Below are 14,622 nucleotides of genomic sequence, written 5' to 3'. Positions count from 1 at the left end.
TCTTGATCTCCTAACTTCGTGATCCATCTGCCTCGGCCTCCCAAAGTGCTGGGATTACAGACGTGAGCCACCGTACCCGGCCTGTTTTGTTTTGTTTTTTGAGACATGGTCTTGCTCTGTCACCCAGGCTGGAGTACACTGATGCGATCTTGGCTCACTGCAACCTCCACCTCACAGCCTCAAGAGATCCTCCCATGCGCAAGCAATCCTACTACCTCAGCCTCCTGAGCAGCTGGGACTACAGGCAAGCACCACCATGCCAGGTTAATTTTTGTATTTTTTGTAGAGATGGGGTTTCACCATGTCACCCAGGCAGGTCTCAAACTCCTGGACTTAAGCAATTCACCTGCCTTGGCCTGTCAAAGTGCTGGGATTACAGGCATCAGCCTGGCCTTAGCTTTGTTCTTTTTGATCAAGATTGTATTGGCTATTTCTGAACTTTCGTGGTTCCATATAAATTTTAGGGTTTTTAATTCCATTTCTATAAAGAATGTCATCAGTATTTTGGCACAGATTGCATTGAATCCATAGATCCCTTTGGGTAAGCATGTGCCTTTTGGCTGGAATTTCTTCTGTTTTCTTTTAAATATAAAGATTAATTTCAGTACTCATATTAGTTTGATAGTGTTAGAGTAATTAATGTTGAAAATTAAATAGTATCTATCATCTAATTTTAACTGCAACACAGGTACCTGAGACACCAATAAGAAAAACAAGTTCCTGGGCCCCCACCCTTACCTAGTTAAAAAGAACTTCAAAGCCAGCCACAGTGGCTCATGCTTGTAATCCCAGCACTTTGGGAGGCCGAGGCAGGCAAATCACCTAAGGTCAGGAGTTGAAGACCAGCCTGGCCAACATGGTGAAACCCGGTCTCTACTAAAAATACAAAAATTATCTGGACGTGATGACGGGTGCCTGTAGTCCCAGCTACTTGGGAGGCTGAGGCAGGAGAATTGCTTGAACCTGGGAGGCAGAGGTTGCAGTGAGCCAAGATCACGCCACTGCGCTGCAGCCTGGGCAACGGAGTGAGACTCTGTCTCAAAAAAAAAAAGAAAGAAAAAAAAGAAACTTCAGGTGTGCGGCCCAGCATTTGCATTTTTAGTAAGATTATAAGAGTGCTGTTATGTTCTCTGAGAAGCAGACAATGAAATAAGCCAGGGTTAGGAGTGCTCCCCAAAGGCTTATTGGGCAGTGTGTCAGTTTCAGTACTCCAAGAAGCAGACACCGAGATGGGCTAGACGTGCAATAGATTTATTAGGGAAAATTCCATGAAGAATAAACGGGGAGGTACAGGGGTATTGTGGGAGAATGCACAGATGAAGATAAAAGCCTAGTATCTGTGAAAGAAGAGCAATAAGGAAGGTCTGGATATAACGAGTCTCAGATCACAGCTCAGGTCTGAGCGTAGCTTTGCCAGGCTTTTGGAGAGTGCCTGAGCAAAGTTGCCCATTGGAGGGTTCAGGCAGACTTGGACGAGCACTCGTATCCCTGCTGTGCTCAGCCACTGTCTGGGAACATCCTAGAGGAAGGATGAGAGGCATGGTGGCTCCAGTGGGGTGGAAGTTGGAATCTGTGAGTCAACTCTGCTCCCAGAGCACCTTCTCTTTAGAAAGATCACTTCCATCACTACCACAGTTACCTCCTTCCACCAGATAAATCTATTTCTCCATACGTATTTAGGGGAGCAGTTTCTCTATGATTCCCAAGAGCCTCTCAATGGGGAACTTAGAAAAAGGTCAGTGGTACAAATAGGATCTGTCTCTGCAGTTAATCTCAGGGCTTCAATGGGCACTCATCCTCTTCTTCCTCCACCATATTTTAAATTTTCCTATCCCTCTCAGCTATCACCTCAGTAAGTCTTCGTGGCTCACCTTGTAACATGACTCAAACCTTGACACTCGAGGGGCCTGAACTCATAATCATCATACATTTCTAAGGCTGGAATTTCTGCCTGTGTCCATCAACAGTTACAATGGGACAAGGGAGTACCAAGAGGCCCCCAAGTGCACCCCTGGATTGTACAAGTGTTCCTTCCCGTGTGCAAAGACAGCTCTACCTCCTCCTACCCATCGGCAGCAATCACTACTGTCAAGAAAGTCACAGCTGTTTGCGCCTGCTGCTGCCTGGACGCAAGAGTCTAAGTGCCCTGGCAGCAGCTTTAGCTTGGGATTTGAAGGGCAGGTACTGAGTCTCCTGAGAAGAGGACACATTTTAGGGTTGTTTATTTAATTTTTTCTTTTTTTTTTTCTGGCACATGTGAGACACCTTTTTGGAGACCGACCAGGATCTCCACCCTGGCAGGGAGTTTGGGAATGGATGTCTCCCCGTGGAAGTGATAGGAATTGGGGCTACTTCTGCTCCATCTCCACCTCCAGCTTCCCTCTTCTCCTTCCTGGCCTTCTCCTAGTTGCGGATACTATGTAGAACACTCACTAGCTGCCCATTTATTTTGGAATATTATGTCCTATCTGCCCTCTCTAAGGGCCAGGCCCCGTGGGCTGCCTCTCCACCTCTGCCAGTCATTAGAGTAATTGTGACCTCTAGCTTCTATCAGACCCCACCTGCCTCAATTACCTTAGATCCTCTAGTACCTCAGCTCTGTGACCACCTCTCTTATTGTGAGCTCACACCTGCATAGTCGTCACTTCTCCTGGGTTAACTCTGGTGAAATCGTCACCATTCAGGCCACCACTTGTTACCAAGATCTGTCCTATACTTCACACTCCTCTTGGAATGAGCCCCTTTTTGCCATCAGGACCATGAGTGACCCAATTCCCAAACCCCAGCTGGCCTTCTCTTTTCTTGGACCACTCTTAGTATTTACTTGTATCAGTTCCTGGTCTCTGAAAAGCAGACATACAGGAGATTTATTGGGGGAAATGCCTGTAAAGAATAAACCGGGAAGGAGCAAGAGTAGTTTCAGAATGCATATTTAGTTGGCAAACTTACTTTTAAAAGCAAAGAAGAGATTACCATGGAAGTCAGAATAGTGCTTAGGCTAGGGAAGAGGGGTGGGGTACTGGCAATGTTCTATTTCTTGATGGGGGTGTTGGTTTCATGAATATTCGCCTTGTGATAAATCATGGAGTTGTACATTCCAGTTTTGTGCACTATTAAAACAGTTGTTATAGTTCACTCTCTACTTCCACAGTCAGCCTTCTTCTGTTCTTGAATAGGTTTGATTTCACTTCTCAAGTCCTTTGCACTTGCTTTTCCTTCTGCCTGGAAAGCTCTTTCTCCATGTATTCCAAGCTTTGGTTCTATCAGTTTTGATCTTTAGGGTTTGACCTCAAATGTGCCCATTTCAGTAAGATCTTGTAGTTCCGCTGCTTCTGTCCTTGGCCCCCAGCCCCCAGTCCCATCCACTGGCATTTCCAGTGAGTTTTCACAGCATGTATTGTTATCTGAAATTCTATTTTGTTGTTGTGGTGATTTACCTGTGTTTGTCACTCACCTCTGGAATAAATTCCATTATGGGCAGGGTCCTTATCTAGTCTGTTCATGATTGTAAAACCAGTGTCTATTGCAGCACCTGGTTACAGTAAACAGGAAACACAATGACTGAATCTCTTGGTATTGCCAGCACAGTGCTTGACTCATGACACATGTTCACTAGTACTTAATCTCTCTCATTGGTACAGTCATATGTCACTTAATGTTTCAGTTAACAACAGACCACACAACCAACAGTGATCTTATATGATTATAATAGAGCTGAAAAGTTCTATTGCCTAGTGATGTTGTAGCCATCATAATTTCATACAGCAACACATTACTCATGTGTTTCTGGTGATGCTGGTGTAAATGAATCTACTGCACTGACAGTCATATAAAAGTACAGCACACATGGCCAGGCGCAGTGGTTCACGCTGTAATCCCAGCATTTTGGGAGGCTGAGGCGGGCAGATCACCTGAGGTCGGGAGTTCGAGACCAGCCTAGCCAACATGCCGAAACCTTGTCTACTAAAAATACAAAAATTAGCTGGGTGTGGTGGTGGGTGCCTATAATCCCAGCTACTCAGGAGGCTGAGGCAGGAAAATTGCTTGAACCTGGGAGGTGGAGGTTGCAGTGAGCTGAGATCGTGCCACTGAACTCCAACCTGGGTGACAGAGTGAGACTCCATCTCCAAAAAAAAAAAAAAAAAAAGTATAGCATACACAATTATGTACAGTACATAATACTTGATCGTGATCATAGACTATGTTACTGGCTTATTTATTTACTATACTTTTATTGTTTAGAATGTCCTCCTATTTTAAAGTGAATTGAAAAACAACCTTAGGCAGGTTCTTCAAGAAATATCCAGATGAAGGCATTGTTATCATAAAAGATGACAGCTCCATGCATGTAGTTGCCCTTGAAGACCCTCCAACGGGACAAAATGGAGGTGAAGACAATGATATCGATGATCCTGACCCTGTGTAGGCCTAGGTTAATGTGTGTTTGTGTCTTAGTTTTTAACAAAAAAGTTTAAAAAGTAAATTAAAAATTTTAAAAATTAGAAAAAAAACTTTCAGATTAAGGATATAAAGAAAATGTTTGTGTACAGCTGTACAATGTGGCTGTTTTAAGCTAAGTATTATTACAAGAGTCTTAAAAAGTTTTTAAAAAGTTTTAAAAAGTTAAAAAGTTACAGTAAGCTAAGGTTAATTATGAAAAAAATTTTAAAACATAAATTCAGTGTAGCTTAGGTGTACAGTGTTTATAAAGTCTACAAGAGTGTACAGTAATGTCCCAGACCTTCACATTCTCATTGCTCACTCACAGACTCACCCAGAGCAACTCCCAGTACTGCAAGTTCCATTCGTGAGAATGCCTTACACAGGTGTACCATTATTTATCTTTTATACTGTATTTGTATTGTATCTTTTCTATGTCTAGATATGCTTATACAAATACTTACCATTGTGTTATAATTGTCTACAGTATTCAGTACAATAACATACAGCATGGGTTTGTAGCCAGGAGTAATGGGTTATGGCTTATGGTGTAAGTATGCAGTAGGTTATGCTTCCAGGTTTCTATGAGTTCACTCAAGGACCAAATTGCCTAATGAGGCATCTCTCTCATAAGGTGTCCCTACAGTTAAATTATGTGTGCATGACTATTTATCATGGGCAAGGATAAACCTGAATTTATTGATGGTCACTTTATTTATGGTCACCTTAGCTCTCTGTGCATGTGTTATAAATTTCCAGAGGTGCTTTCCTAGCGGTAACAGCCACACCTGCTATATGGACTAAAACAAGGGCAAGATTTCAAAAATGTCGCATTTGGGCCAGACAAATAAACTGTTCTTGCAGCAGCACCTGCGTAAGGAAACGCAGAGAAGGGAGAAGGCGACCGAAGGCGACCACGTGGGCCACAGCCACAGAATGCTAGGTCAGCCGAGAGGGCCTCTCCCGCCTCTTCCCAAGGGCATCTTCCGCATCCTGTTAAGGGTCGGCAACGCGAGACACCACGCGCTCGCCGGGATCGGCCGCCCAATCAGGTGCGAGCTATGGCCTTACGTCTGCGCAGAGGGGAGACGCGAGCGCCGCGTGGACGCTGACCTCGGTCCGCGCCTGCGCCTTGGTTTCTTCCCGGCGATTGGTTCCCATCTCTGAGGGGGACGCCTCCCTTCAATTTTCACTTTCTTTTTTTGCCCCCCCTCCTCCCCTTTTCTTTTCCTTTGGCTGCGAGGTTTTGCTTCCGGTTGCTAGCGCCGGTCAGAGAGAAAGTCGACATGTTCTCGCAGGCTGCCGGGCGTCCCGGGGTTGCTTCTCGCCTGTGACCCTGACGGGAGACAGAGCGCGGGCGGGCGCGGCGTCCCTGTCAGCGCCCGCGGCGAGGACCCCGGGGCCGGGGCGGACGGCGTTCCCCTGAGGGGTCTCCCCGCGGGAGCGCGGAGCCGGCGACTGGTGCTTCCCACGTGCGCCGGTGTCGCGAGGGCCCGGGAGGACGCAGAGCACGGCCGGGAGAAGCATGGGAAGGAGGCCGAGCCGGGATCTCAGGTCCTCGGGGGCGGCGGCCACGCCAAGGACGGGTAAGCCCCTCCTCGGCCTGGGCGCCCGGGAACCCTGCGAGGAGGATGGCGGGTCCCCGAGGCTGAGCGCTCGGGCAGCTGCCGGGGCTTGGCTGCGAGGGTCGAGGGCTTGGCTGCGAGGCGTTTTGCCGCGCTCCGGGTGACGGGGTGGGAGGGGTCGGCGCCTTCTAGATGACTCAACCTTCTGCCTGCGCTACAACCTGTGGCCGCGCTCAGTGTCGCCGGCAGGGAGATCCTAACCGTGTCATCTTGCCCCTTTTTGAGGCGTTTCGTTTGCGTCGCCTGTCAGGGGACAGCTGCATCCTCAGGGATATGATGATAAGTTCTTGGCTGAAGTTTCCGTCTTCGGTTTTGCACCGGCTGGGAAATCATTTCCTGCGGGTTCTGTGTGAAGCCTGCTGCTACTCGAGACTTCATGGCAATGCGCCACGTTTTCTTTTTAGGGTAAAACAGGTCTCTCCGAAGGGAGGGTCATTTTAGCAGCAAACGCAAGCCGTGCATGAGCGTTAGGATAACTTGGTGAGAGCAAGCAACACAGAAGTTTGTCTGAAGGCGGCGCCAAGCAGCGTTTCGTGGGAGAACTGGGTTAATGACTGAAATTTTGAGGAAGATTACTTTGGGAATTCTCAAGTTTCTCTTAATCGCTTCTTGTCTGTTTGAAATCTGTAAATTTAAACAAACCACGCTTACTCTTCCTTATTCTCCCTGTAAGGTAAAATTAGAATAGTAAGGTTCATGAAAGTGTATCCAAAACTTAAATATGTGGCATACAAGTGTATGGTATTATTGGAATAGCATTCGCGATCCTAGAGTCTACAGTGTTCCGTGAATAAAACTAGGGGTGAGCCTGGCGGTAATCCTGCCTAGGAGGTTTATAGCAAAGCAGTGTCCCCTAACGGTGCAAGAATACCCTTCTGCTGAAAAACTGCCTTATAGGAATGGCTGGCTGTATGCAGTATGTCCTGTACTGTACATTAATAAATAACTAAGCCAGGCCAGAAAAAGGGTGACAAAAGGTCCACAATTACTTTAAGGAAGACAAAGACGGTGTATTTGAAATTTTGTGTATACAGAACATTTGCCCAAATGTAACTAATTTTCTTTAAGGGAGATTATAAGCATCTCCTGTGGTCCAAACATAGTTGTTAAAATGGGTTAAAATCGGTGAAGTGCCTAAGAACTTGACTGAGACATGGTGTTTGTTAAATACAGTATAATATCTATTTAGTAAAAATAGAGCGATATGGCATGTATTTATCAAGTGAATCTCATTCTTCTATTGGTAGACATTCAAGTTGTTTTCAAGATATCCCTGTAACTGACAATACTGCAGTGATTATCTCTTGCTGTTATAAACAGTGCTTCAGGTGGTCATGATAGCATTTCTGTAGAATTGATTCCTTATGAGAGTGCTGCATAATAATGTTGCTAAATTTTCCTGAAATGATTGTACCTTTTTATGTTCACTCGCTCAAAAGATGTGTTTTTATCTCCATGCTAGCCAGCACTGGATGATAATGGCATTTTTAAAATATCTTAGCCACCTAGTAATTGAAGTAACATTCTATTTTAATTTTCATCTTCCTTGGTGAATACAAAAGTTAAATCTTTTTAGCCAGGTCATATCATTTGCTGATGTTTTTATTGGGTCTGAGCTCTCTTTTCTTTCGCCCATGTAACTATTACCATAGCATTTTAATTATCATAGTTTTATATTTTGGTACTTTCTTTTGAAAAAGAGCTTTGGGTTTTTCTTTTGCATTTTTTCTTCCAGAAGAAATTAGAACTATCTTTTTAAGTCCTATAGAAAATCTTAGGATATTGTTTGTGATGGTGTTGAATTTATAATTTGAGAAGAGATATTCATTTGAGTTTTTCCTTCTAGGAGAATATGTACGTCTCCCTTTTTCTTCTTTAAAAATTTTTATTGTGAAATGTCATTAATATGTACTGACAAAGCGTATCTGTGTAATAAATATGCTTTTTGTCAGTACATATTAATGGCACATTTCATAACAAAAATTAATAAAAGCTTTAGAAACTTTAGTTTAGAAACCTTTTGTGTGTTTCTACCCCAGGAGGAATGTGTTCCCTGCCCCCCATTACCATGGCCATTATTAATTTTGTGTTAATTATTCCCTTGCCTTTTTAAACAGTTTTATCACCTATATAGATAACTAGCATTGTTTACTCTTACCTGTTTTTGAACTTTATTTAAATAAAGTCATATTCTGTATTCTATGAGTTACTTTTGTTAAACATTGTTTCTGAGATTCTCTCATGTTAAAGCACCTGCCTATAGTTTAGCAGTTTAGAAACTTTATTCCCAGGACCCCTTTACACTTTTTAAGAACCACTGAGGGGGCCAGGCACAGTGGCTCACGCCTGTAATCCCAGCACTTTGGGAGGCCAAGGCAGGCGGATCACTTGAGGTCAGGAGTTAGGGACCAGCCTGGCCAACATGGTGAAACACCATCTCTACTAAAAGTACAAAAATTAGCCGGGCGTGGTGGCAGGTGCGGGTAGTCCCAGCTACTCGGGAGGCCGAGACTAGAGAATCACTTGAACCTGGGAGGCAGATTGCAGTGAGCCAAGGTCATGTCACTGTACTGCAGCCTGGGTGACAGAGTGAGACTCCGTCTCAAAAGACCACTGAAGATCCCAAAGATCTTTTGTTTATTGGATTATATCAATTGATAATTACCATATTAGATATTAAAACTGATAAATTTGAAATGTATGTTTATTTATTGGTACCTTTAAATATAGTAACCCATTACATCTTAACATATTTTATCCCCCCAAAATCAGTGACAAGAATGGGATTTTTGTACATTTTTGCAAATATGCTGAATGTCTCCTTTAATGACTAGAGTCTCATCTGCTTTCGTATTCATGGTGTTGCCATGTATTATTTTGGTTGAAGTGCATGAAGAAAATCCAGCCTCATTCAGCTGAATTGTTAGAAAAGAGACGAATATTTTACTAATCTTTTCAGATGATTATGTTCTTTTTTGATACTCATCAAAACCTAACAGTTTTGTGTTTTTGTTTCTGTTTTGTTTTTTAGGACAGTGTGTCGCCCAGGCTGGAGTACAGTGATGTGATCATAGCTCACTACAGCCTCCAACTCCTGGGTTCCAACAATCCTGCCTCAGCCTCCTGAGTAACTAGGACTACAGGCACACACCACCAGGCCCAGCTAATTTTTAATTTTTTTTTTTTTTTTTGTAGAGACAGAGTCTTGCTATGTTGCCCAAGCTAGTCTCGAACTGCTGGCCTCTATCAGTCCCCCTGCCTCACCTCCCAAAGCACTGGGACTATAACATCCAGTCCCTAACAATTTGTTAAACGTTAGCTGCAGTTTGGAATTGGAAATCATATGAATGAACTTCTCATGCTCTAACATTAAAATCCATTGACCTACCTTGCACTTTCAAGGGCTCTTTTACCTACACACGGGTCGTTTGGAAAATATTGGTTCACTGAATTATGCAGCTCTTTCACATGATGACACGTTTCATTATATAATTTCAGAAAATTGGTTGGGTGCGTGGGCTCATGTCTGTGATCCTAGCACTGGGAAGTCGAGCTGGGAGGATTGCTTGAGCCAGGTTTGAGAGCAGCCTGGGCAACATAGTGAGACCCCATCTTTACCAAAAAAAAAATTAGCTGAGCGTGGTAGCACACACCTGTGGTCCCAGCTACTTGGAAGGCTGAGGTGGGAGGATTGCTTGAGCCCAGGAGGTTGATATTGCAGTGAGCCATGGTCATGCCACTGCACTCCTTCCTGGGTGACAGAGCAAGACCCTGTCTCCTTTAAAAAGTACAACCTTTGGAATGGCTTTTATTGAAGATCTATTGATGATGAACACTCAATTTTTGTTCACCTGAAAATGTCTTTATTTTGCAGCCATTCTTGAACGATGTTTTTGCTGAATACAAAAGTTGGCAATTGTTTTCTTTTAACATGCTGAAGATCTTATTCCTCTGTCTTTTGGCTTTCATTATTGCTATTGAAAAGTCACCATCAGTCTATCAATTCATTTTGTTCTGTTTGTTGGGGGTTCTTTTGTTGTTTGTTTTGATCTTTAGCTTTTTGCTGTTTTGCTGTTAACATGTATGTATTGGCCGGGCGCGGTGGCTCACGCCTGTAATCCCAGTACTTTGGGAGGCCGAGGCGGGCAGATCACGAGGTCAGGAGTTCGAGACCAGCCTGACCAATATGGTGAAATTCTGTCTCTACTAAAAATATAAAAATTATCCTGGCATGGGGGTGCGCACCTGTAGTCCCAGCTACTCGGTAGGCTGAGGCAGAAGAATGGCTCGAACTCGGGGGGCGGAGGTTGCAGTGAGCAGAGATCACGCCACTGCACTCCAGCCTGGGCGACAGAGCAAGACTCTGTCTCAAAAAACAAAAAAACAAGCATGTATGTATCTAGCTTGGGATTGTCTTCTTAAATCTGTAAATTGGAGGTGTTTTTAAAAGTGTTTATTCATAATTTATTAAATGTGAATTTCCATTTGTTTTATTTATCTTAATGTATAAATAATTTTTTTATTATCTACATAGTAAATATTCTCTTCTGGTCTTTTACTCTTTCACTTTGTTTCCCACAGCTTCCCCAACAGACATACGTTGCCAAACTTATGGATTTTTGATAATTTTTGATAATTGTGGATTTTTGATAAGTTAAAAGTAAAACAGTGAATCTCTGGAACTGGTCTTTTGGAAGAGGGGTAGAGTTTTTGACTACTCTTTTCATTTTCTTCATCATTATTGGTTTATTTAAATGTTTTTTCCATTTAGACCAATGTTGGTAAATTATGTTTTTATAGTTTTCAGATTTATTGATGTAAATTATACATGGTGATTTATAATTTTAGAAATGTCTTTCTTGTATTTGTAGTTGTATCATCTTTGTTTTCAATATTTAATTTTTTCCTTTTTTCTTGTTTATATTTGCTAAAAGATTACCTATTTTATGATTACTCTACAAATAACCAGCTTTTGCTTTTATTGATTGGCTTAGTTGGCTTTTTTAATTTGCTTTTTAAAATTACGGTTTTTATCATAAGAAAGGTATCTGGAGTGTACTTTGTTTTCTCCTAGTAAGATTTTAATTACATTTAATTGGAGAACTAAATCCCTTGCTAATATTTTCTATAAAGATTCACTACCCTCCTTGGCATGGTGAAATAGACCCTGTTAAGAACCTTTCATGTACATCTGCTCCCTCATTAGGAGAAAGAATATTCAAGACCCCAATGCCTGAGGTTTGTCCAGTTGGGGCACCTACTTTACCCTTGTGCATATCCCTTATTTATCTGTGCCCAGGACATTTTGCAAGGGCTACATGTAGAGGTGGTGGCCATTCGTAATTATCTTTATTCTGGCATAAATCAGATGTCACTTTCTCTTTTGTCATATGTAATAATCAAGAGTACCCAAAAGTGGGTCTTGAAATATAATTGTTTCTGAGAGAAATTTATTCTCGGGATTTTTTTGTAAGAGGGACAAAACTACTTAACAGTATGTATCCTTGCAATAAGTATATTAATGAATATGATACAACCATTTTATACCGGCGAAAGACAGTTTAATGCCAAAGCACAAACTCATAAACCCAGTTGATGAGGAGCCAGAACAGTGGTCATTACTGTATAGAGATGTCTTAAAAAGTCACCATATAAACTTTGAAATAATTCTAATGAAAATTATATGATCTTGAGGCTGGGCGCGGTGGCTCACGCCTGTAATCCCAGCACTTTGGGAGGCCGAGGCAGGTGGATCACGAAGTCAGGAGATCAAGACCATCCTGGCCAACATGGTGAAACCCCGTCACTACTAAAATTCAAAAAATTAGCTGGGCATGATGGTGCACGCCTGTAGTCCCAGCTTCTTGGGAGGCTGAGGCAGGGGAATCGCTTGAACCTGGGAGGCAGAGATTGCAGTGAGCCGAGATCACGCCACTGCACTCCAGCCTGACAACAGAGAGACTCCGTCTCAAAAAAAAAAAAAAGTTATATGATCTTGAATATAAAAAGTATGGTCTCTAAAGAATTTTTGTTTTTACATAATGTAGCAGGAAAAAAATTGTGGTGTTTGTAAGCATCAGCCTGATTACCAAAAATACTTTTTATGGTAGACTGGATTTTGAGAATGTTAGAACAGTCTTCAAAAATTGAATATTAAATCCAAAAATAAGCCACAGCTAAATGAAAAAGTCATAGTACATAGGTGTAATACACTTTACTCAAGCGGTATAATTCCAAAAAAAAGTTTTTAAAAAAGGTAATTTCTCTCCTACTGGATATACTAAATACCTTAGTGAATTTTTTATTTTGAATAGCTCTTTGTTAATCTACATAATTGTTTATGAATTTAACTTGCTTTATAAGTTCAAATTATCCTATATGCTATACAACGCACTAATGGTAATGATGAATAAGATCTACTAATTAGGCTTTCTTCTGGGCAATGCATATGGGTATCTTAGGTTGCTTAGTTAAAACATAATGAGTAAAGATGTCCTTAGGTCAGGCCAAATACTTCATTTTCCCCCTGCACCTCCATTTGATGTAATTTTTCGTGAATTTTGTTAGGGCTGCATGGCTTATTGGGAAAGGACCTCATCCCTACCCCAGGCATTGGTATCAGCTTTCCTGAAGATATGTGAAGTATTAAACTATTTAGGCATGGCATGGTGGCTCACGCCTGTAATCCGAGCACTTAGGGAGACAGAGGTGGGCGGATCAGTTGAGGTCAGGAGTTTGAGACCAGCCAGGTTAACATGGTGAAACGCCTTTGCTAAAAATACAAAAATTAGCTAGGCATGGTGGCTCATGCCTGTAATTCCAGCTACTCAGAAGGCTGAGGCAGGAGAATCGCTTGAACCCAGGAGGCAGAGGTTGCAGTGAGCCAAGATTGTGCCACTGCACTCTGTCTCAAAAAAAAAGAGCCAAATTCATTATGACTTTTAATTTTGTTACATGTATAAATACATTTTTTATTATCTACATAGTAAATTTAAAAAGCTGCATCAAACTGTAGCCGGTGAGGCTGCATAAATGACGTGGGATGAAGAGTTATAATAACTTGAGATCACTGTAGTGAAAAGAACGTGGATTTTAGATTAGACCTGAGATTGATAGATATCCTTACTGGGGGCTTGCGGGCAGGAAACTTAAGGAAATTGGAGCTTGGAGTGAGCTTTGTAAAATAGCACTAAAACCATCCTTCTAGTGGGGTTACTGTGTGACATCCAAGAACTCGGGGGCAGTTGGCTTGCTGTCCTGTGTTCCGTTCTGAGCGCCCAGGTCTGCAGGGTCCCGGGATCCTGCGGGTTCTGTAGGGTTCCCTGGTGTGTGGAGTCCCCACCCCCTAGAAGCTCCGTTGGGTCTACGGAGTGTGCGGGGATCTCCCAGCCCTGTTGGCTGTGCAGGCTCAGTGGGGTTTACAGGGATCCCCTCGTTCTGTGGAGTCCGTGGGCTCCGCTCGCGGAGCCGGCGTCATCCTTGTTGACTTTCAAAAGGCGCTGCCGGCCCCGCGCCCTACACGCTCTGCACGCCCTGCGCCGAGTTCCCGGCCCTGGCGCACTGGCCTTGGCTGACGGGAGGGGGCCGGCGGGGCTGCCGGCGGAGCAGAGACACAGCCCCATCCCCCACACACCATGAGGTGAGTCGGGGAGGGGCCCAGGTGTCCCCCATGCTGTTGTGGGAAGCTCTGACCCCCGCTGTGCTTGGGGCGGGCTCACCCACGGAGGTGACTCTCATTACAGCGCTGAGTGCGAAGGAGACCCGAGAAAATGGGCCTATTCTGTCTAGTAGCGTTTTACCTTCTGGTGAGGGTGTGGGGAGAGAAGCTTTGGCAGGGTCAGTGAGGCCCCGCAGCAGAGCCCCAGTGATGAAAGACACTTTTGTATGGTACCCGAAGGCTTACTTCACTCCTGATTGTAAGTGGATTGTGTGTGGTAGTGGTGGAGCCCTTGCATAACCACTAGAGAGATGGTGCTAGTTGTGTGTGTGCCTGTGTAAACCTACAACAGCTAAGGTCATCTTTTGAAATGTAGAACAGGGATTGCACATGGACTGTGTGCTTCAAGTATTTGCAGGTTATTACCTTAGTTTTTACTCCCTTTGTGCGTGATTATCTTGGTTTAAACTTGTACGTGGCAAAAAATTTTTTAATGAATGTTTAAGTTTCTGTGAAAATTGTACATTTCTCAAATTGTATTTTCTGGCTTTTAATAGGGTCACTTTGTTTTCTGGGTCTCTGTTTTGACTTATGGGAAATGCTATTTGTTTTCTCTACATTTTCTTCGTTAAAAAAAAAACTAACTTCAGGGGTTCAAGACCAACCTGGGCAACCTCATCCCTGGGGGGGGGACCCCCACAAAACCACAACTATAACTGGCTGCCACTTAGGACGATAGGAGATCTTTTTTCTAAAGTGGAAATAGCTTTATTTCACCCAGATTATGTTTATTTAAAATTTCAGATAATATATAAAGCTGTAAAAAGTAAAGCAAAAACTACCTGTACCTGTCCCACCCAAAGATAACTTCGTAGAATATTTGATTATCTACTGTGGTGC

At 43.1% G+C, this 14,622-nt stretch overlaps 1 protein-coding gene across 2 annotated transcripts in view; it reads left to right on the top strand.

The window, feature by feature from the left end:
- The first annotated feature begins 5,837 nt into the window (after positions 1 to 5,837).
- The window catches only part of TASOR2 (transcription activation suppressor family member 2), a 79,405-nt gene continuing 70,620 nt past the window's right edge, over positions 5,838 to 14,622 (top strand). For both annotated transcript variants that reach the window (XM_030819353.1, XM_030819354.1), the window contains exon 1: positions 5,838 to 6,026. The gene's annotated coding sequence lies outside the window, so the exon portion shown is untranslated. The remainder of the gene's footprint in view (positions 6,027 to 14,622) is intronic.

The sequence above is a fragment of the Nomascus leucogenys genome, chromosome 9 (genome assembly GCF_006542625.1).
Source record: "Nomascus leucogenys isolate Asia chromosome 9, Asia_NLE_v1, whole genome shotgun sequence".
NCBI lineage: Eukaryota > Metazoa > Chordata > Mammalia > Primates > Hylobatidae > Nomascus > Nomascus leucogenys.
This window is presented reverse-complemented; position numbering and strand designations above follow the sequence as displayed.